Source organism: Rhinolophus sinicus, chromosome 17 (assembly GCF_057876585.1).
Source record: "Rhinolophus sinicus isolate RSI-liver-muscle chromosome 17, RSI-T2T, whole genome shotgun sequence".
Lineage (NCBI taxonomy): Eukaryota > Metazoa > Chordata > Mammalia > Chiroptera > Rhinolophidae > Rhinolophus > Rhinolophus sinicus.
In genome coordinates, this window is record NC_142517.1 from 42793923 (window position 1) to 42815054 (window position 21132).

Here is a 21132-nt window from a genome sequence, read left to right on the forward strand (position 1 = left end):
TGTCCCTAAATTTTAAATACAGCATTTTAAACATTTTTACTCTAAAAACATTTTAAACATATTTTAGAGTTTGTTGGAGACTTTCAAAAAAAATTTTTACAATAAAAAAATGTATATGATAGTATTATAATTTTACTTACCTTACTGCCTGCCTCCCTTCCTCTTAGTATCTAAAAATTTGTTATGGAACAAAAACTCGATTCCAAGTTTGAATAATTACTACTTTGGACTTACAAATCATAAAATGGGAAACAATCCACAACTTTCAGTATCTTTACACTTAAGCTAAATTCTTAACATATAATGATATAAATATATAAACACACCAGACAATAAGCATGTCATATAATAAAGACCAAGCTTCTATCACAGGTAAATTAAAATAACATCTTGTTTCCTTAATTGTATTTAAAGGTGTTCACCTGGTTACACCTGACTACATAAAGTTTTAAGATATATATTATTACCTCTAATGAAAAAGAATCAGTATGGAAGAAACTACATAATTACAAACCAGTTTCTAAATGCTCCAAATACACATATTTCACAATCAGTTGTTACTGCTTCTGTCGGTGTTCATGAAAAAACAGACATAAATATACTGAGGTTTTCTCTTTCCATAAAGTTGTGCACGTTTAATACTAAAATATCAACACATACTTTAAAAAAACCACTTAATTATACATAACTTAAAAATAACCAATTATTTCTGAATTACATTTACCTATTAAACCTAAAAATTCCATTATTGCATTTACAATTTCAAACTTTATTGTAATTTTAGCCACTTAATTGTTTTCTCTAGTAGAAAAATATAAATGGGATGGTGGGAGCTAAAATATTAGCCTACTCTCTCTACCTTTACCTTACCAATTCAATTATTCCAATAACCAATCATCTTAAACCAAAACTAAAGAAGGAGCTCTTCATCTGTCCTCTAACATTCTACAACTTACTTTCCCTTAGTATTTTAGGGTTCTTGAATCCCTAAAACTTGACTGCATGTCTACATACACATACATTATATGTTTTCTTAACAAAATGAAAACTCCATTTCAGTTGTTAATGCAGTGATGGTGTTTATATTTTACTATTTTCTTCAATAATATTGTTCATTAATCAATAGAGAAAAGGTGGAAATTTATCACTTCAATATGTCCAAATGTCAGTAAAGACTGAATCCTGTGGATACTGATTTCTTAGAGGACTTTAAATCTATAGAGTTATACCTTTTATAATAATCAATCTAAAGGATAATATTATAACCACCTTGCAGCCACAAAAAAAGAGCAAACTTTCCAAATTTATAACTATTCATGCTTTCTTTAAAAAAGACACGCACAGACTGAAAGTGATGGAAAATGATTATTTCATACAAAAGGAAAAAAAGAAAAAAAAGCTGGGGTAGCAATACTTGTATCAGACAAAAAAGACATTAAAACCAAGACTATAACAAGAGACAAAGAAGGCCATTTCATGATAAAAGGATCTATCCAAAAGGAGGATATAATCCTTTTAAACGTTTATGCATCCAATGTAGAAGCATCAAAGCATATACAGCAGATACTGACAGACATAAAGGGAGAGGTTGACAGTAATATAGTCATAGCACGGGATTTTACACCCCATTGACATCAATGGATATATCATCCAAAGAGAAAAACAAGGAAGGAAGGGCCTTAAATGACACATTAGACCAGATGGATTTAACTGATATTTTTAGAACATTTCATCTCAAAGCAGCAGAATATACATTCTTTTCAAGCATACATGAAACATTTTCCAGGACAGACCACATGTTAGGCCACAAAACAAGTCTTAATAAATTTAACAAGACTGAAATCTTATCTAGCATCTTCTCCAATCACAGTGGTATGAAACTAGACATCCATTACAAGAAGAAAACTGAAACACACATGATGTGGAGACTAAATAACATGCTACTAAACAATGAATTGGTTAACAATGAGATCAATGAAGAAATCAAAAGATACCTTGAGACAAATTGTAATAAAAACACAATGACCCAAAAATCTACAGGACAGAGCCAAAGCAATTCTAAGAGGAAAATTCATAGCAATACTGGCTACCTTGAAACAAGAAAAAAATCTCTAATGTACACTGTAACCTTACACCTAAAGGAACTAGAAAAAGAATTTTAAAAGCCCAAAGTAGAAGGAAGGAAATAATAAAGATCAGACTGGAAACAGATCAACAAAACAAAAGCTGGTTCTTGGAAAAGATAAACAAAATTCATAAACCCTTAACCAGACTCATCGAGAAAAAGAGAGGACCCAAATAAATAAAATCAAAAATGAAAGAGAAGTAACAACTGGCACCACAGAAGTAAACGATTATACTTACATAACTTTAAACAGTACTTCAGATTAACTTTCTAACCTTACAAAACTGAGATTCTAATGACTTTTATATCATGTAAAATCTTTAGAAAAATTTTGAAAATATATGAAAAAGTAACTAACTTACAAATCTACATAAATTATACCCACTAGAAACCTCATGAATAGTTATACTATACCAATCTATTTTTATTGTGACTATTCTCAAATACCTAATTATCTCGTGGTTTAGGGTATGATGATGACAACGGGATTCCTCATTCCCACGCAGCATTTGCCCCTCCTTGCACTGTCCTCCTGCTGTTTTGTTCATTAGCTATACGGACATCAAATTCCCCATCCCACAAACCCCAATCTTCATACGCTTGTGCCTCCCAAAAAGAGCAGTAGCAAGCCAAAAAAAGAAAACCTGGATGTTTAGTTCTTTTTAATACCATTCTCTCCTGAATTTCCAATTGCTTTTTTTCAGAATTCAGAAATGTGAACCAGTTTGCAAAGAATTACGTGATGTCATTCTCACCTATCACACTGCCAGCTCAACTTTCTCCCTTCCGTCCAGAGCTGCCCCTTTCCCTCCCAAACTATCATCTCATCCTTTATGCACGACATCCAGGGCTGAAACATAATCCTGCTGCTCTGCTCCAAGTCCTTCACTTGTTCCATCACAGAAGAAGGTCCAAATTCCTAATCACAGTAAAGAAGTCACTTCATGGTATGATCCATCCTCCCTTTCCTATCTGTTCACATTAGTCTCCAACTTATAAACCATATGCTACACATAAAGCAAACTGCCAGACAAAAACAACTTGTTTAGCATCTTCATGCCAGTGTATATACAAAGGGTGCCCAAAAAATGTACATACATTTTAAGAAAGGAAAACTGTACCAATAATAAAAGATGAATACAAGTCACATTTGACTTCCGCAATTACAAGAGGTGCTCAAAGTGGTTACCATCAGCATCGACACTTCTGATTACGGCAAACTATTGCTTGAGCAACGTACCAGTGTCCACTTGTATACGTTTTTTTGGCACCCCCGGTATATATATCCTCTCCTCCTGTTATACCACTCGCATATCATTTTTATTGTAAATTATTTTAATATGGACAAATTCTCAGTAGTTAATACAAGCAATACTTGTAACTTATTTTAATATTTAAAAATTATGAATGTGAACAACATTTTCTCCATACTTGAAGAGATATACTTTCAGTACAATTCTGAAAATGCGCAGTACACAGACCAAAATAAAACCTGAAGTGCTGAAAAATTATCAGCTTTGATAGTCAACAATCATATAATTAAAATAAGGATATTTTAAAAAAATCTTTCTCAAAAATGTGTTTCATGCTACTTCTTTTTAATTTTCTCTACAGTGAAATCGGATGTAACAAATGCGCCTGAACTCAAACTAATGAATAAAACAACAGAAGTTTCTTCTTCAGATACCTAAAAAATATTCTCTCTACAGCTAACCTGTTCAAAATTGAGGTGTTAAGAGAAATGCAAATGTTTTCTTTAGGAAAATCCAATTCAGGTAATGATTAACCTGAAGAGATCAGTATTGCACATTTTCCATTTAGTTTAGCTTAACCCTGACTTAATTTTTAAATTATGTGTGCAATCATAGGGTTAAAGAGCATTAAATCCAGAAGAGACCTCGGAGGCCCAGTTCAATGTTTTAAAGACGAAGCAAATGAGGTCCAGAAAGATTAGTATCTCTTGGGTCACAAAGGCTTTTTCTACATAACAATTTTCTTAATTGTTAAGAATATGTAACTTGTTAATTTTGTTACATGCTAAAAATGATTTAACTATCTGGTTAGGCTGAAGATGATTATCTTCCTCAGAGATTAAAATATCCCCTATATATGTATAATTAACCTGTTAATAATTTTCTAACAGCTGGCCTCAATTATTGGCTTCCATTATCTGTTAAGTTAGCAGAAGCTACGTTAAAAACAAAACCAAAATAAATAGCATCAATTTTTTTACTATGTAACTCATTTTGAGAAGACAAATTCATCCAAATACCCCTATTAGCAATAGACAGTACATAAAACTACAATTCCTATCACACAAGGGACATCAACTTTTCATTTTAAAAATGGACTGTATTTGAAAAGGCTGGGAATCACAGAGCAAAAAAGAAAGTTCCAGTTCTAGATAAAAGAAAATTTGAAATTAATTTTTATCATGGATTAAAGGCAACAACCCTTCCCAACTACAAATGGACACACATTTTGAGGTGGGGGTGTATGGGGAGACAGTGGCTGTCTGACCAGCAGCTTCCTTCTTTACTCAACTATCATTCCCACTGCTCTCCCCCAACTCCCACCAGATACTTGGAAGCAGCCACAGTTCATATGTGGCCTCTGGCCATGGTGGGCACTTTCCCAAAACAAACTGATCAGTGCTTCAAGAATTTTTCAAACAGAGAAAGAGGTAGTTCTGACTCTCCAGCAGGGGAAAACAGAAAATAAAAATTCTGGCACTGGCTAGTTATGCTTTCCTCCATGTGAAGAAAACGAATCTCCTATGAGAGAAGAAACTTAACCAAAAAGAAAAAAACAGCTGTTAAAGAGATTTCTAGTAGCATTCAAAGGGGTCTAGTTCTAGTTGTCCTAAATCCTGGCTGACTCAATGCTCTTCCTATAGTTGAGTTATCTAATCCATTTTTGGATTCCATATGCCAATGAATTTGCCTTTTTGGCTTAAGCTAATTTGAATTGAGTTTCTATCACTGGACTGAATAGAAGAACTCTGACTCATATGCCAATTTTGGGAAGTTGACCATGATTAGTCAAGACAATATCACAGGAAAATGTAAGTAAAGGCAATTTACAAATTCTCCAGAATGTGTATAAAACATAAATGGAGATGTCCAGCCCTCCTCTTATTATTGTGGGAAATATGTATCTTTAAGTTAAAAAAAATGAAGTATTAACCTCTTAAAATCTAGCATTTATGATTAGCACAAGCACATTTTCAAATTTCACCAATTATCCATTTTTTTTTTTTCCAGACTGATTCAAATACCAGCTGTAAGTATGCTTTACAAGAAAAGCAGAGTGCACTCACATATGTCCCGATGCTTCCAAATGTACATACCAATGTAAGAAAAGCCTCTTACAAGCCTCCCCTAAATGCTGACCTTTCAATGAATTATTTCCAGTGTTCTATTGTGAGGACTAACCAGTTTAAGGCTATCAGCTGGTCATGAAAACACTCCTGAGAGAACAATTCACTCAAGTATTTACTTAAAACCTACCAGGTCCTGTTTTAAGTCATGGAGTGACATGGCAGAGTTCATACCTATTCTCACTGAGTTTAAACTATAAGAGTTTAAAAAAAAAAAAAGGTGTATATTAAGGAGCAAGGCTATTTCAGAGAGGGATAAGTGCTATGAGGAAAATAAGAGGGTCTTGTGACTGAAAATGGCTAAAGAGTGAGCAGCTACACTATAGTGTGACCTCTCTATGTGACCTCTGAGGTGGTGGCCCTGGAACTGAAATCTGAATGACATAAAAAAATTAGGCATATGACAATCTCAGGGCATAGCGTGAGGCACACAGCAAAGCAATGAAGGTACTGAGACAGAACAAGCTTGGGCTGGTATGGCTGGGCACAGTGAACGAGGGAAAGGGTGCTGTAAAATACAGTAAGGTTTGCGGGTGGCCAATGGCAGGGTCACATGTTGGGGGAAAGCCTCACAGGCTAAGGAAAGACATTTGAATTTTGTACTATAATGGAAAACCCATAAAGGAAAGGGGAAAGGAAGAAAACTGACATTATTGAGCATCTTATACAATGCCAGACAAAATAGTATATATACACATTTTTGCTATGCATTCTATAAAACTACATATGCCTTCATGTAAATCAAACCATGTGTATTTGTCATAGTATTTATCAAAACATCAGTATGCTGTTATGCACAATCTCAAAAAAAAAGCTACTTTTCCTGTTACTACCAGTTCTCACTTGTAGGAAGTCATTTACATGTTGATTTGTCAGACCAAAGGAACCAACCAATGTTATCTATTAGCAAAACATACATGAGTCATCTGGAAGAAAATGCAAGAAAGAAAAATGAGACGAGATGAAATAAGGCAGCCAGCTATTCACAAGAGTATATGACCCCACCCCTCCAAAAAAGGGAACAAACCAAGGAGAAAAGCAACGAATTAGAAAACATACCCCCATACAAGCATAAAGCCTAGGAATACAAAAGGTTAAGTTATCTACTTAAAAAGACTCTCCAGCAGACAAATAAATAAAGGGTGAAAAACACAAAAGCTTCCAAAATAAATTCTCTGTTCATGCCCCCATTTAATAGTACCTTCCCTGTTTCAACAACATTCAGAGAAAAGTGAAAATGTTAGTATTATAAATGTACGGGGCTTGGTGATTTTTTCAACTTCCTGATGAATTTTAAAATTTTTATTTGTAAGTATCAATGTTTCTTTAAATATCACTAAAATACTGTGTCAATGAGTTTAGTTCAGAGTTCTAAAACTGAAAATCTTCCCTTATAGCAAATTCTGGTTTCCAGAAAGAAGCTCAACTATCTGTCTCAGACAAAAGGATCATCTTTTACCTCATGTCATCTTCCACTTTGCAAGGTTCCAAATGATGATAGAACCATACCTACCCAAGATTTCTTATCCCCAACCTCCACTCCAAACACACAATATCTCAAATTGTCCTGGATATTTTTATCAGTAGCCAGAAGTAGCGGATGTTGCCCGAGCTCACCCTGACAGCTTGGTGTTACCATGACCTACTCCTATTTCTTCCATCTCTGACCCTCCTCTGTCTTCCAACTCTGTCTCATCACCACTACTCATCATTAAATGAAAATCTAATGCCACTCACTGCCAGCCTACAGGAAGAAAGAACAGGATGTACCAGTGCTAGAATGTGGGTAGCAGTAGATCAGGAGAAGAGGAGGTCAGGATTAAGAGCCAATCTGGGCCACAGAATCACTTGTACAGTAATGGCTGGTTCAGAGACAAAGGGCATGGAGTGTGTACATCCTCTGAGCCCTGAGGGAAGGCCAGGGAAGGCCACAGTCAAAGGGGAGGGCGTCAGTAGGTGTACAGACTGAGCACGCATGCTAAGCTCAAGAACCCAGGAATATAAGTCATGCAACAATGGCATTATCAGTAGGAGGTCAAGGCCAGAGTTCTAATTAGGAAAAAAAGGGGGGGAACCAAGTAGAAACAAACTAGAAAGAATATAGGAGTATTAGGAGCACGTGAACAAGTCCACGCAACAACTCAATTCATGTTTAACTGCTAATATCACATCAAGGTCTTCATTTCTTTTAACCCACGTTTTGAATATATGCACTGTCTCTGCAGACGCCAAAAGCCGTAGGGCAGGAAGCTAGGTTTATCAAGCAGACCCTCACAATTCTTACAGTACGAACACAATGAGGTCAAGGGTTAATAAATTCATGAAAGTGGATGGACTCCTTTTCTAATTTTGTATATTTTAATCACCCTCAAAGAAATGGGGGTGTATTGTACTAGGAAACCTCTACCTCAGAGAGCCTCATGGATTCAAGTCAATATGCAAGTCAACAGTGTGCCAGCTACTGTACCAGATGATGGAGCAATGATGGATCTGAGGATAAAGGTGAGTGAAACACAACTACCCACAAGGAAGGCCCTACCCAGTGACAAAGGAGTCAACAAATAACTCTCAAGTCAAGGAGAGATCTGTGCTAAAAACAGATGACTAGACTCTCATAGAAAGCAGCTTAATCTTCAGTCAAATAGTGTAACTTCATGCAGCCAACGTGTTATGGTATGTTAGTTTTTAAAAATAATACAAAACAATCTTACCAAAACTCTTCTTTAATAGGACATAAAAAAATTAGTATGATAGTTATTCCTTTTTAAATAATTACTGCTCTTTCTGAAAAGTATTCAGGGTTCTTAATCCAGAGCTATTTGTAAATTATCCCTCCAAAAAAAGTCTTATATTCACATTCATTAGCAATGAAAATCCCTTACCCTTTGTATTTCACTTTTTACTTTTTGTATTTTATTTACCTTGCAAAATTGGGTGTTAGAATTTCAGAATCCTAGTAAGGGCTCAGAATACTACCTAAATACATTAGCACCAATAAATAGGACTTACATATGCTCTATCATTCAGAATGACAATCTGTTTCTCATTTTGAGTACTGGTTCTAAATCCACAAAGATCAGAGAATTACAATTCTACACTCCTTTGAACCACTATTTTCTAAATCCAGTTAATAAAGTCATTATTTGTAAAATAATAAAATCAGTTTAGAAATTTATAACAGCATTTTTTAAACAAAAAATAAGAGTACAGAGAATATGTACCACATATTAAAGCAAGTATCATTTCCTAAAAACGTACTTCAGTATTCTTGCACATACATACATCCTGTGTTAGTCATATGCATTTCTTAGTGAGAGTCCAAGTCAAAGTTTGTACAATGTGTAACGTGTATTTGACGTGACTGATCTGTCCTCGCAGTAGCCACTGAGAACCAAAGCAGTGTTTGATCTCTCAGAGACTGGAAAAAAAGAGATTCCATTTCCGAAAGCAAAAAGACTTATTTTTTAAGAAAGGTAGCAATCTTTTTTTTGAAGCACTAAAATGTGACCAAATTCAATAAAAAAACATTACTGTAAAGCATGTATCAGAGACATAAAGCTACATGGTACAGGTTCTCATTTTAAGAGTGAGCAACAAAAGCTCAATCACCAAATACAGTGTTAGCCCTCTAAATTGGGAATTCTAACCATCTCGTACTCTGCAGTTGCCACAGGAAGCCATGGTAGGTTTACAGGAGGGGTGTCATTTTTCTGCTTCTCTCTACAACTGTTCCTCCTGAAGCTAACAAAGGCACCAAGTAGTAGCTAGCATTTACTGAGTACTTCCTATGTGCCAGGCCCTGTGATAATTGCTTTATATGCATTCACATTCCAATCATCACAATTGCTCTATGCAAAATATATTAATTATCCTTTATTCCCATTTTTCAGAATGGAAACCAACTGGATTGGTTACTTAATTTCCCAAAGCCATACAACTAATAAGTTGGGGTGACAGGATTCAAAACAGGTATGCCTGCATTCGGAGGCTGAGCTCTTCACCACATTAACACCCTACAGTCAGGGTGTACTGCCGATGATCACACACAGACCCGCTACCTAGCCCTCTCACCACAAAAAAGAGAGGCACTGTTCTCAGGAAAAGACAGCGTCGAGTCACAGAACAGCAGAATTAAATGCACAAAAACACGTGCTACCTTTCTCTGAGGTTGTTCCAGCTGAAGTTGAAATTGATGAGCACAACAAGAAGGCAAAACCCTTTGGGTAAACAGCCAATGAACAATTACAAGTGATACCGACTACAACCAAAAATGGAATCAGAATATAATGTGCCTGTCTCCTTGGAATCAATAATACACGCATCTAAATTCACAAGTCACGCTGGGATCCATGCAGTATCATAATCTATAGTTCCACAGATCCCATTATGTCAGACTATCATAATTATTAAAACCAACTACTAAACCATAAGAACTCCAATTTTCACCTGATTTCCAAACCCTTGGCAAAACAACACCTTTGAAATCAAATACCACTACTTCTACACAACCAAAATCTTTTAATTTCTCATTATCAACCTTGGATAGGACTTAAAAATCACCAGTTCACTATCACTGAATACTTCCACTAGTATGATGACCCAATCATGAAACAGAACCACTTTTTTTTTTAATTTTTATTGGGGAATATTGGGGGACAGTGTGTTTCTCCAGGGCCCATCAGCTCAAAACAGCTGTCCCTCAAACTAGCTGTGGAGGTCAAAGCTCAGCTCCAAGTCCAGCCAACGTTCCCAATCTTTTAGTTGACCATCCCATGGGGGAACTGAACGGGCAACCCTGCTGCTGAGAGCCCGTGCTCCAACCAGCCGAGCCATCCGGCCGCCCCTCCAGCAGCTCGCCATCTACAATTCAGCCATGGAGGGCGCAGCCCATCAGCCCATGTGGGAACCGAACTTGCAACCCCGCTGCCCAGAGCCCAGGCTCCAACTAACTGTGCCATCTGGCAGCCCCCAACACTTTTTAATCATACTCAATGGCTCTAATTCTGCCAACAAATCTAAGAAATAACTATGCAGAAATATACACAGTCCCAGCTCTTTAAGAACTGACTGAAAATCATGGGAGAAATTAACATAGTTTTCTCTTCTTTTAACTACACAAATTGAAAGAAATACAAAGATTAAGAATTCTTAACTGGATGCCTTGATTTTTTCACAATCGTTGGTGTGTGTGAAATGGTAAAACTAATACAGTAAAATTCAAACAGTACAAAAAGTTATGCATGAAAATAAGTTTCTCCCACATCTGACCACATGATCTTCCCAACCCCAAACCCGCCCCCAAAACCAGTTATTACCGTGTTTCACCGAAAATAAGACGTAATTGGATCATCATTTGGAGCAAAAATTAGTAAGACTCAGTCTTATTTTATTATAAAACCAGATTTTATTTAACATAAGACCGGGTCTTAATTTTTGCTCCAAAAGACGCATTAGAGCTGATGGTCCAGCTAGTTCTTATTTTCAGGGAAACAGGGTAGTCTTTTGTGTATCTTTTTGTACCTTGAACACATAAAACGGGTACATATACATCTACTCATACACACTCCATCATGTGTGTCCTCCTTTCTACCTATCCCCCTTTGTAAACTAAAACGCAGGAGACTATACAAGATCTTCCGCCTCGTTTTTTTTCATTTAAACATTATCTTTGAGACGATCTTATAAATACTAACAAGATCATCATAAACATAAAATCTGTAAAATATCAATTCACACATAAAACATCTCTCATCAGGTGTTAAAACGGGTGACCTTTGTTGGCAGGACATAAGGAAATACAAGGTCAAAAAATAATTCCCTGTGAGGGCCTGTTAGTTTTTGCACAAGAATAGAAAAATGATTTCCATGATACAATAACAGACTGTACTCTTAAACCGTCTGTGATCTCACAAATGTACACTGCTTACTAAGGAAGACACTGAAAGGTGATTTAAAGAAAACCCATCACTTTGGTAGAAGAATATTTTTTTAAGTATATATTATATTTTTTTATATAAAAAGGTGCCAAAGAACATTGCCACAGCTACAAACAGCATCTAAAAATTCACACATATGATAAATTATATCCCATAAAAGGATAATTATATAGAAAAAGATGTTATGGAAATTCATTCATTATTTCTATTGCCTTATTTCAGAAACTCAAAGTAGATGACCCAATTGCTTTATACTGTGAGCTAATGACATCTGATAGCCACAAAACAGAAATGCAACAAAATTAGTATACACTCGACACTGTTCAAATTAAGGGGAAAGCATAAAACACCTCTCCCTAACCCATAAGCTGTGTTCTATTAGCAGTTGAAGGTAACCACCAAAATAGGTTATTACTATAACTCCTCTGGCAAGGTGTTTGCTTATGCTAATGTCAAGTACTTTCTATCATTCTACATAAGGTTGTAGATTTTCAGTCTTTAAACACTCTAAATTAAGCAAGTTTTCCATGTAGATCTCCCTCAAAAATCACATAACATTAAATGAGAGAATCTGTGAATTTTAATACAGGAATTGACCAAATAAGTATTTGTTGAATGAATGAGCAAACTTGAGGTAGTATTTCATGTGATCCTCTTAATATACATTTAGAAGCTAAATGACTTACACCATGTTAACTGTGGCTTTGCAAAAACTGATAAAAATTCATTTGCTTGATAGTGAACCCATGTTAAAACACTACCCACCATTCAAGGAGATATGCAATAAGAACAAAAACACAGTCGCTGATTACCTCATTATAATGTCCTATTATTCAGTGTGCTGAAAAAGACACAAAGCAAAAAAAAAAAAAAAAAAAAGGGTAGAAAAGCTCTGATACCACTACCTTTGTTCTCAGACAAAATAAAGATATCAAGAAGTAGGTTGAAATCTAGTTCCTAAAAAGTAAAAATTTTTCACTGCTTCTGTTTAAAGGTAGTTGAAAATTTCAAACATCTCCTTTATTAAGGGAAAAAAAACAGTTTGAAAGCCCAGAGTACAATTTCATTAAAAAAATTATTCTATTAAGACACTAGAATGACCATCTCTGACCCATGCTTTCCATGTTGTTTTCTTTAAATTCTGCCTCCTGAAACTTTCATAAAGAGGAAAACAGGTGAACTCCCAAGTTTAAACATTCAATACCTATTCTTCTTCATTCATTCTTCAAATTATTCATTTCACATAAATCTTTTCCTTAACCTAGATACTCTATTTACTGAAAGTTAGTTGCTTATCTTTCAGCATGACCCTTATAGTTTGATTGTATTAATTCTGAGTTAAGAATCTAAGCTCTCAGAAAGCAGAATAACATCCAACTCATTTTGTTTGATGCAAATAAACTGAAAAACTTGTATTTTAAAACTCTAAATGCTAAAACTTTCAAAAGGATAGAATACTAAATTAGTTGTGTTTTGAACAATTACATAGGTTATTTGGAACTGATATGGCACAGCCTTACCATAAACACCTATTGAAGGGAGGTGGTCCTGATGACACTCTTCTGGTAGATTAACCCTACTTATACGGTTTAACAGATACACCCCACCCTGAATGTTAACACATTAATAGCAATGCAATGTGGTCAGAATGCTGTCACACATACTGAAAGCTAAAAACATCTTATTGAGGCACACTACCGAGAAAATAATGAGCAAAAATACCTGCGACACTAAAAACACAAAGTCCAAAATCTTAAGTTTCATTATAACTGGCACAAATAAAACCAGATAAAGCCAATTTTAGTGTGATATGATTCCCAACTAGACTAGGTTTTTTCACCAATACTGTGGCTAGTATTCCAGAATTAAGAGGACAAAATTAATCTTTTTTTTTTTTTTTTTTTATTGGGGAAGGGGAACAGGACTTTATTGGGGAACAGTGTGTACTTCCAGGACTTTTTTCCAAGTCAAGTTGTTTGTCCTTTCAATCTTAGTTGTGGAGGGTGCTGTTCAGCTCCAGGTCCAGTTACTGTTGTTAGTTGCAGGGGTCGCAGCCCACCATCCCTTGCGGGAGTCGAACCGGCAACCTTGTGGTTGAGAGGACGTGCTCCAATTAATTGAGCCATCCGGGAGCTCAGCGGCAGCTCAGCTCAAGGTGCCATGTTCAATCTTAGTTGCAGGGGGCGCTGCCCACCATCCCTTGCGGGACTCGAGGAATCAAACTGGCAACCTTGTGGTTGAGAGCCCACTGGCCCATGTAGGAATCAAACCGGCAGCCTTCAGAGTTAGGAGCATGGAGCTCTAACCGCCTGAGCCACCGGGCCGGCCCAAAATTAATCATTTTAATTTCACTGTAAGTTTGCACTAGTTTGTTTTTCATTCAAGTTAAATGTGACTTTGGTACATCTAAACCTTGAAGGCCTAATTCAGAAAGAAGTTTCTGCCACATCGACAACAGGACTTGTCACTGTTATTTTAACATTGGCCCTTGTAGAACAATCTATATTTTAACATGAAAATCGTATGAAGAAAGTCAAGAATTCTGCTAAATACTGTAAGGGAAAAGGTCCTTTCCTTCAAGAAATGTGACATGTAATTGGGGCGATGTGACACATACTCATAAAACAATGAATAATTATGGAGTTTGTGATGTTCATTAAATGTAATGGAATCTCAGAGAAGAATTACCCTGAGTCAGGATGGCCAGAAAAAGCTTCATGGAAGAAGTGGGACTGCAACTAGGCTATAAAAAGGACAAAGGGAAGGAACAGCATGCGCAAAAGCAGAGTAATGAGTATGGAAAACTGCAGTATTTGATAGGCAGGCAAGACTCCCACTAGGGGAAGTGTGGGAAATTAAGCTGAATAGGTAGAATGGAGTCTTAAAAGCCAGACTGAAGCATATGAACTCAGTCCAGTTGGCAAAGGGAAGCCATTATGAGTTCTCCAGCAGGGGAACTGACATGATGAAATCAGTATTTTAAATAAATTATATTGTCAGTAGTTACAGAAGATAGGATGGAGACAAAAGTCTGCTGAAGGCAACTTACTAGAAAATTAATGCAATAACCCAGATGTAAAACCATTCATTCATTCATTCATTCATTCATTCATCCATCTACCCATCCACTGAGAAGAAAGTAGACTACTAGTTAAGAACATGGGCTACAGGACAGACAAACTGGACCTAAACCCCTCTGTGCATCCCTTACTGCCTGAGCTTGGTTTCCCTGCTGTTAAAAAAAAATCCGGGTATCACTGGCCCTGACCATCACAAGTACCTGACAAAGCACCCGTGCCGTCCTGACGTACAGAACTATTAGTATTTAATATTACTGCTGAAGTAAGAATGCTAAAGAATGGGAAGTGAAAATAAGGCAAGGCTCACAGATGTTTCAAAGGGACCGCACTTCCAAATAGAACTGTCTTGACAGCAGCTAAAAATATGGAGCAAGAACAAAGATGAAAGGTTAAGGCTGGCGAAAACAATAACCTACTTGAAGTAATCACTCCAATCTAAAAAGCAGATCCGAAGTACTGCCGGAGCCAGCCTAGAAAGACAAAATTCCCTTTTTATTTAAAAAGTTGGAAAATATTTCAAATGGTACAAGTGGATTTTAAAAGTCCAAGCCCAAGTGACAGAACAGCAGCAAAGGCATGCAACAGACCCACCATGTACCTACACCCAACCACGTAGCCTGATATTACTGTTCCCACCTAGTATTAAAATCCAGTCTAATTCTTCAAGGTAAGCCTTAAATCACAACTTCAAAAGTAAATAAATTAAGCCAAATTTATCTCAAATATTTTATCTAGGAACTGAGAAAATAAAGCTGCCAAATTCTTTCTATGACATTATTCCCCCTCTTAAAGCAAGTAAAATGTAATACAAAGAACAAACTTGAAATCCAAACCCATCATCATCATCCCCTTCACCTTACATTTCCATGCTTGCTGTATGTCAAGTACTCTTCTCAGCACCTTGCACATACAATTCTCTCAATCCTCACACTCCACAAAGTCAACTGTCCGCATGACAGAGGGGGGAACTGACACACAGCAGGAGTTACTCCCCTGAGGTCACACATACCACCCTGTTTCCCCGAAAATAAGACCTAGACAAACTCTATTGCATCTTTTGGAGCAAAATTTAATATAAGACCTGGGATTATATAATATTATAAAGACCGGGCCTTATATTAATCTTTGCTCCAAAAGACGCATTAGAGCCGATCGTCCGGCTAGGTCTTATTTTCGGGGAAACACAGTAGTAAGGAATGGAGCCTGAGTTTGAACCCAGGCAATCTGCCTCAAGGACCCCAGACGGAATCACTATGCTACACAAAACATGATTTTTCTTACACAAGTTTTCAAGAATATGTACTTGGAGGATAGTTGGGCATACTATTATTTGCTTTACCTTCTTATTTTCTTATTTCTGTGGGCAGTACTTGCAGAGGCTACTTCACCTCGTTCAATCTTAAGGTAAAAAATATAGCTGTTGACAAGACTGCATCTAACTAAACACTGGTAACAGAGTTTAAGCACACTGATGTTTGCATCACATGAATTTCATTTATCCATGCAATCACTTGACCCGGTTAGTAGAGACACCCAACTTCTGAATTATAAACTTGATTAAAAACACTCGTTTTTGCAAGCATATCTACAGACAAGACTGACAAAACAGCTGGAAAATTTTGGCACTGCAAAAGTCATCTACAAATTTGGACTAGGGCTAAAATTTGGACAGACCTAAGTTTGAATTGCAGTGCATCATTTGGTCATTTGGTGGCCTTGGTCAAGTGAATTAACTTTTCTGCATGGCTGTGTCATCACGCACAGAAAGAACCCAATACTACCCACCTCATAGGATTAGTCTGAGGTATAAATGACACAGAAAGTAACTCACACCTTTCCTAGCTCCACAGCCCAAGCAGAGTCCCTTTCTTCTGGCTCTTTGTAACAGGCCAACTCATTGTACTCTTATGGAGTCCAATACCAGAGGTGATGAATAAACCTCTCCACCATCATCCGCTCTCTCAGTTGTTTGTTTGTCGGAATTCAAGTTTCTGTTGGTGATAGAGCAGAAGGTACCACTATGGTGGTCTCCAAACTGGACCATTCTGTTCCCAATTCTTTATTATACAGCCCTGGGAGCCTAGCCCTTCTGTACTATGGGAATGCATAAATGTCTCCATGTTAGCTGCTTTCTTTTTTTGCATTTCAGTGACTTATACTATACATGTTATTTGTGAAGTTAAATTCACATGAACTAGAAAAATACCAAGCCCCAAACAGTGCTAATATTTCTGCCATCTCTGTCCCTTGACTACTATCATTCACATTCCTCAATTCATTTTATATAAACAACACAGAAACTGAACAAACCTAACAAATTATTTCTACTAACTTCATCCAATGTGTCAAATCAGAAATTCTTTGTAGTAATACTGCTGTAGCAAATTGTAGGATTCCTTTGTCAAGCTACTCCCTTGACAAGACTGTACTTATATATCATTGTAATATACGAACAGATATATTTATTCAACAGGTTGTCTCCTTCAAAAGGTCCATTAGCCACATCTCTTTTTATCAGTAACCCCTATGTTTATATTAAGTTTCTGTCTTTTCTGCCTCTTAGCTTCAAAAGCTCCCAGTACACAGGAAGCAGTTATTTCTTGTTCTCTTGGTAGGTATGTATCATGGTAATCAGGATACCCTTAATTAGATGTTGAGAACACAAAAAGATTCCTGAACACCTGTGAAGTTATTAAAATGTTTAAGACTTCTTTTAAGCAACCAATGCAAAAATACAACCTCCACAAGGAGCCACTCCATTTACTGCGTGTCTCCACCATATTAGCAACCAAAGTTGGTGTCTATTGGAAGAAAAATGTCCTCCATAAGATGGTGAGCTTTACAACAATTTTTAAGCCGTTTACAAGTCCCTTACTAAGTTCCTTAATAGTAGGAAAAACTTTTTCCATGTAAATATGTCTTCACCCCTCCATATAGTTTAGTATTTTGCCCTATAGATCTGATTCTAACTACTAACATAGCAAAAAAACAGTACTTATTTATGGATTTAATGGTTGTTATTACATACATAAATAGTGCATGATAAAAGAACTGGAAAAAAATCATATTCCAAACAAACAGGAAAACCTCAATTTAAGAGCAAAAAGTTTAAATAATGCATCACATGCCTAACCACACTCTCAGCCATATTTTCTATCTACCTCCCCTCCTACACAGGTAAATGCTAACTATTTCTAGAATTCTCAATGATAATTTCTGAGGCTTGCTTGCCATGAACTCCCATGACACAACCCAACATACACACACCGTTTTCATGGAGACAAAGCAGCTCTATTTCCCTTGACCATGAACTTATTAAAATGGTGAGAACATACAGTCCCAGGAAGTCAGGATTACTAAAATACACTAATACAGCATGGGCCTGGTTTAACAAAAATGAAAATGAATCACACTGGAAAAGGCAAAAAGTCACTCACTGTATCTTCAATGTGTAACCAGGATATTTATTACAACTTGTTTTAGGTAAGTAGATAAAAACACCACCAGGGCCTCATATTTTCCAATCTGACAAAGGCGTCTTTAGGAAAAAAGAGGGAGGAAGATGATTACTTAATTACATGGGGGGAGGGGTAAACCCTTTAACTACAAATAACCCAATTCACCCACCATATTTTATTAACAAGCTTGTTTAGATCAACATAATGTGCTTGTTTGGAAAACAAAAAAGCCAACAGTAAACTTCCCCAAGTCAACTGTAAATCACATAGGTACTAAAACAGTTCACCTTGGTGCCTGCACAGTCCAAGGTTTTAAGTAAATTCCAGACACTGTGGAAATCTAATTTTTAATTTTTTTAACTAGGTTCCGACCCCTGTCATTTATAATCACCAAATTATTTTAGAAAATGTTATAACCAAACAACAGGAGCATTTTTAAAGAGGTCTTACAACCCAAATTTTACACGAAACACACCATTTTCGCAACCTAAATTTAATCTCGGTTGCCACTGCAAAGTGATGCCTGTTTCAGCAAATTAGGAACTTCCAAAAATACTGAACATGTTAACACATGCATGGCTTCCCTCGAGCTGCCACTTAAGACTAATATTTCACTTAAATAAAAGTCTGCTTCTGTTCAAAAAATGACATCGGTTGCAAAGAGGAAGTTACCGAGAAACCACCCTCACAACGTGGCCTTTACACTGTCAGAAAATAATGTGACTCTGCCACCCAAAACTTACCAGGAAGCTGGCAATAACTTTGCCAATTCTACACTTCTGAACCCAACTTCAAAGTGACTCTATCAAATACCTCCTTAGGACGATAAAAAGCACTAAGTTACAAATAAACACGTCCTGAAGTGCGGCCCCGCGCCCCTCCCCCGCTCGGGTCCCGCGGCCCCAACAGCCGCCCGCAGCCCCCCGCACGCCAGCTAGGGTCGCCGCGCCTGGGCCCGGGACGCGCCCAAGGAGGGGAGCAGATTTCCATTGCTGCCTGAGGTTTAACAAAATAACATGCACGGAAAAGATCCCTCTCCTCTGCTAAAAATAGGCTATAAAGGAGTCGGCCTCATGATGGCTCCTTGATTCAATTTGCTGCAAATTCTTTCCTGAAAGCCTTCCCCCACATACACACACACAAAAAGGGGGTGTAAATGCATGAAGGGTGGAAGAGGGGGAGAAGGCCGAGGTGCACATTTTCGGGGACAACATAATAAGGGTAAGGATCCCCCAAGACCAGGAAAGGGTAGGGATTGGGCAGGCACGTGAGCATTTCAAAGAAGCCTGAGAGAGGAAAAAGGGGGATGGGGCACCCTAAATGCCTTCCCTGCCTTCCCCTCCCCCACCCAAACCCCAGCTCCCTAAAGGGCCAAGTTGAAAAATGCATGTTCCACTTGCGCCCATCCCCCCCACGGCCCGGCGCCCACCGGCCGCCTCCGCCCGCGCCCCCAGCCCGGGACCGCGATCGCCCCCACCCCAGGGTCCGGCCCCCAGCGCTTACCTGGAAACGGTGGCCTCCGACGCCGCTCCCCCCTCCCAGGAATGGAGGCACAAGGAAATTCCCCTCCTCGCCGCCGCCGCCGCCGCCTCCAACCACCCCCAAAATAACCCCTCCGGGGGGTGAGAGGCAATTATAACCCCGGCGAGCGGAGGGCGCGGGGGATGGGCGCCGGGCGGGCGGGGGCGGGGAGCGCGGCGCGGGTCCCCAGGTGGCGAGCGGAGGTGCTCCCGCCGAGGGGGGAGGGGCGGGGGCGCACGCGGCCGGCGGCGGGGGGAGGCGGCGCGCGGGGGAAGGGCGCGAGCGGGGAGAGGAATTGAGGCAGAAGGTAAAAGCTGTTACTAAGGGAAAGAGCCAAACGGTTCGGAGCAGCCAACGGCTCAGACACTCAACACTGGGGAGAGAGGAATGGGGACCAGCCAGGCACAAATGAGCTCGCGAGGCCCGCGGCAGCGGCGGCCGCGCAGCAAAACAAACCCGAGCGGCCTGCGCCGGGCGGGCGCGCGGGGGAGGGGCCCGCGGGGGAGGGGCGCCGCGGACGCGGGGAGGAGGCGGCGGCGCGGGGGGGGGGGGGTGCCTCCGCCGGCCTCGCTCCTCTCCCTCCTTGCCTCCCGCCCGCCGAGGCGGTGCTGGGGGCTGGGCGTGTGCGGCGCAGTCTTTTAAAAATAAAGAAAGACCCGCGGGCGCTCCGAAGCGCCTCGCGGGTACTGTCCGCCCTGCCCCCACCGCCGCGCGCGGCTGGGTGGCTTGGGTGGGTGTGGGCTGCGCCGCCCGAGGCCCAGTGGGGGCAGGGAAGCCTCGCGCTGTAGCCAATGTGGCAACGCCGGTTAACTTTGCTGGGGTGGCCGGCAGGGCTCCAGCGTGTTGGGGGGCAGCCTGTCCCCGCCGGCATCCGGGCTGCGCGGCTGAGCACACACACTCGTGGGCATGTGCGTGGAGCGCGACGCAGGCATCATATGGACGTTTGTTTGTGAAAAGATGTGCACACACCTTTGTGTGCATAAATACATATGTTTGTCGGAAGCGTACCTGCAAAGGTGCTTTATCTGTAAATAAGCGATTTTCAAAATGTGATCCAGAGCAGGGACTCTGTAGGGAAAACACGCACACAAGAAAAGGTTTTTGATACTAAACACAAAGCTGTAATTGAAGTGTTTATGCTCAAATGTACTGTGAATCAAACATATGGTGGTATTTATCGTCTGGTGGGTCTATTTGAAAGGTTTGGTCGATCAGCTCTCATTTCACAAAATAATGTAACTGATTACTAAATATATACCTCTACCGCAGCATCGACAGAAGTTTATCCACTTTGTGTACTTTTTGCATGTGTGTAGCATATCAAGGCAGTTTATAAAGTATAACTTAGATGAGTGATGTGACAATATGACTGAGGAAGAGAGTGCAGCCGGTTGTTCTTTAAAAGGGAGGCACCTCGGTGTTTAAGACAAATGTGTTCATCTTTCTAAGGCCTTCAGAAAGCAGGGGTTGGGGGTCCTTTTAAAAGGACCTTTGTACAACCCTAAGACGTGAAAAGCAGCTACCCTTTTAAGATGCGACCTGAAAGAAACCTGTTGTTATTTTCAGTTCCTAATGTCTCCAAAGTAAAATAACATTTTTTGCAGCCTTTTTAGGGTGAGGGATTCTGTTTTCA

The 21132-nt window shown here is 39.0% G+C and overlaps 1 protein-coding gene and 1 long non-coding RNA gene across 11 annotated transcripts in view; one reads left to right on the plus strand and one right to left on the minus strand.

The window, feature by feature from the left end:
• Positions 1–20873, minus strand: part of TBL1XR1 (TBL1X/Y related 1) — a 157786-nt gene extending 136913 nt beyond the window's left edge. For 2 of the 6 annotated variants that reach the window (XR_012494831.2, XR_012494833.2), the window contains exon 1: positions 19482–20873. The gene's annotated coding sequence lies outside the window, so the exon portion shown is untranslated. The remainder of the gene's footprint in view (positions 1–19481) is intronic. The other 4 variants (XR_016019859.1, XM_019752254.3, XM_019752263.3 and 1 more) reach the window with 4 other exon arrangements.
• LOC141570624 (uncharacterized) overlaps positions 18727–21132 on the plus strand; it is a 757454-nt gene continuing 755048 nt past the window's right edge. For all 5 annotated transcript variants that reach the window (XR_012494838.2, XR_012494842.2, XR_012494844.2 and 2 more), the window contains exon 1: positions 18727–19199. This is a non-coding gene — a long non-coding RNA (uncharacterized LOC141570624). The remainder of the gene's footprint in view (positions 19200–21132) is intronic.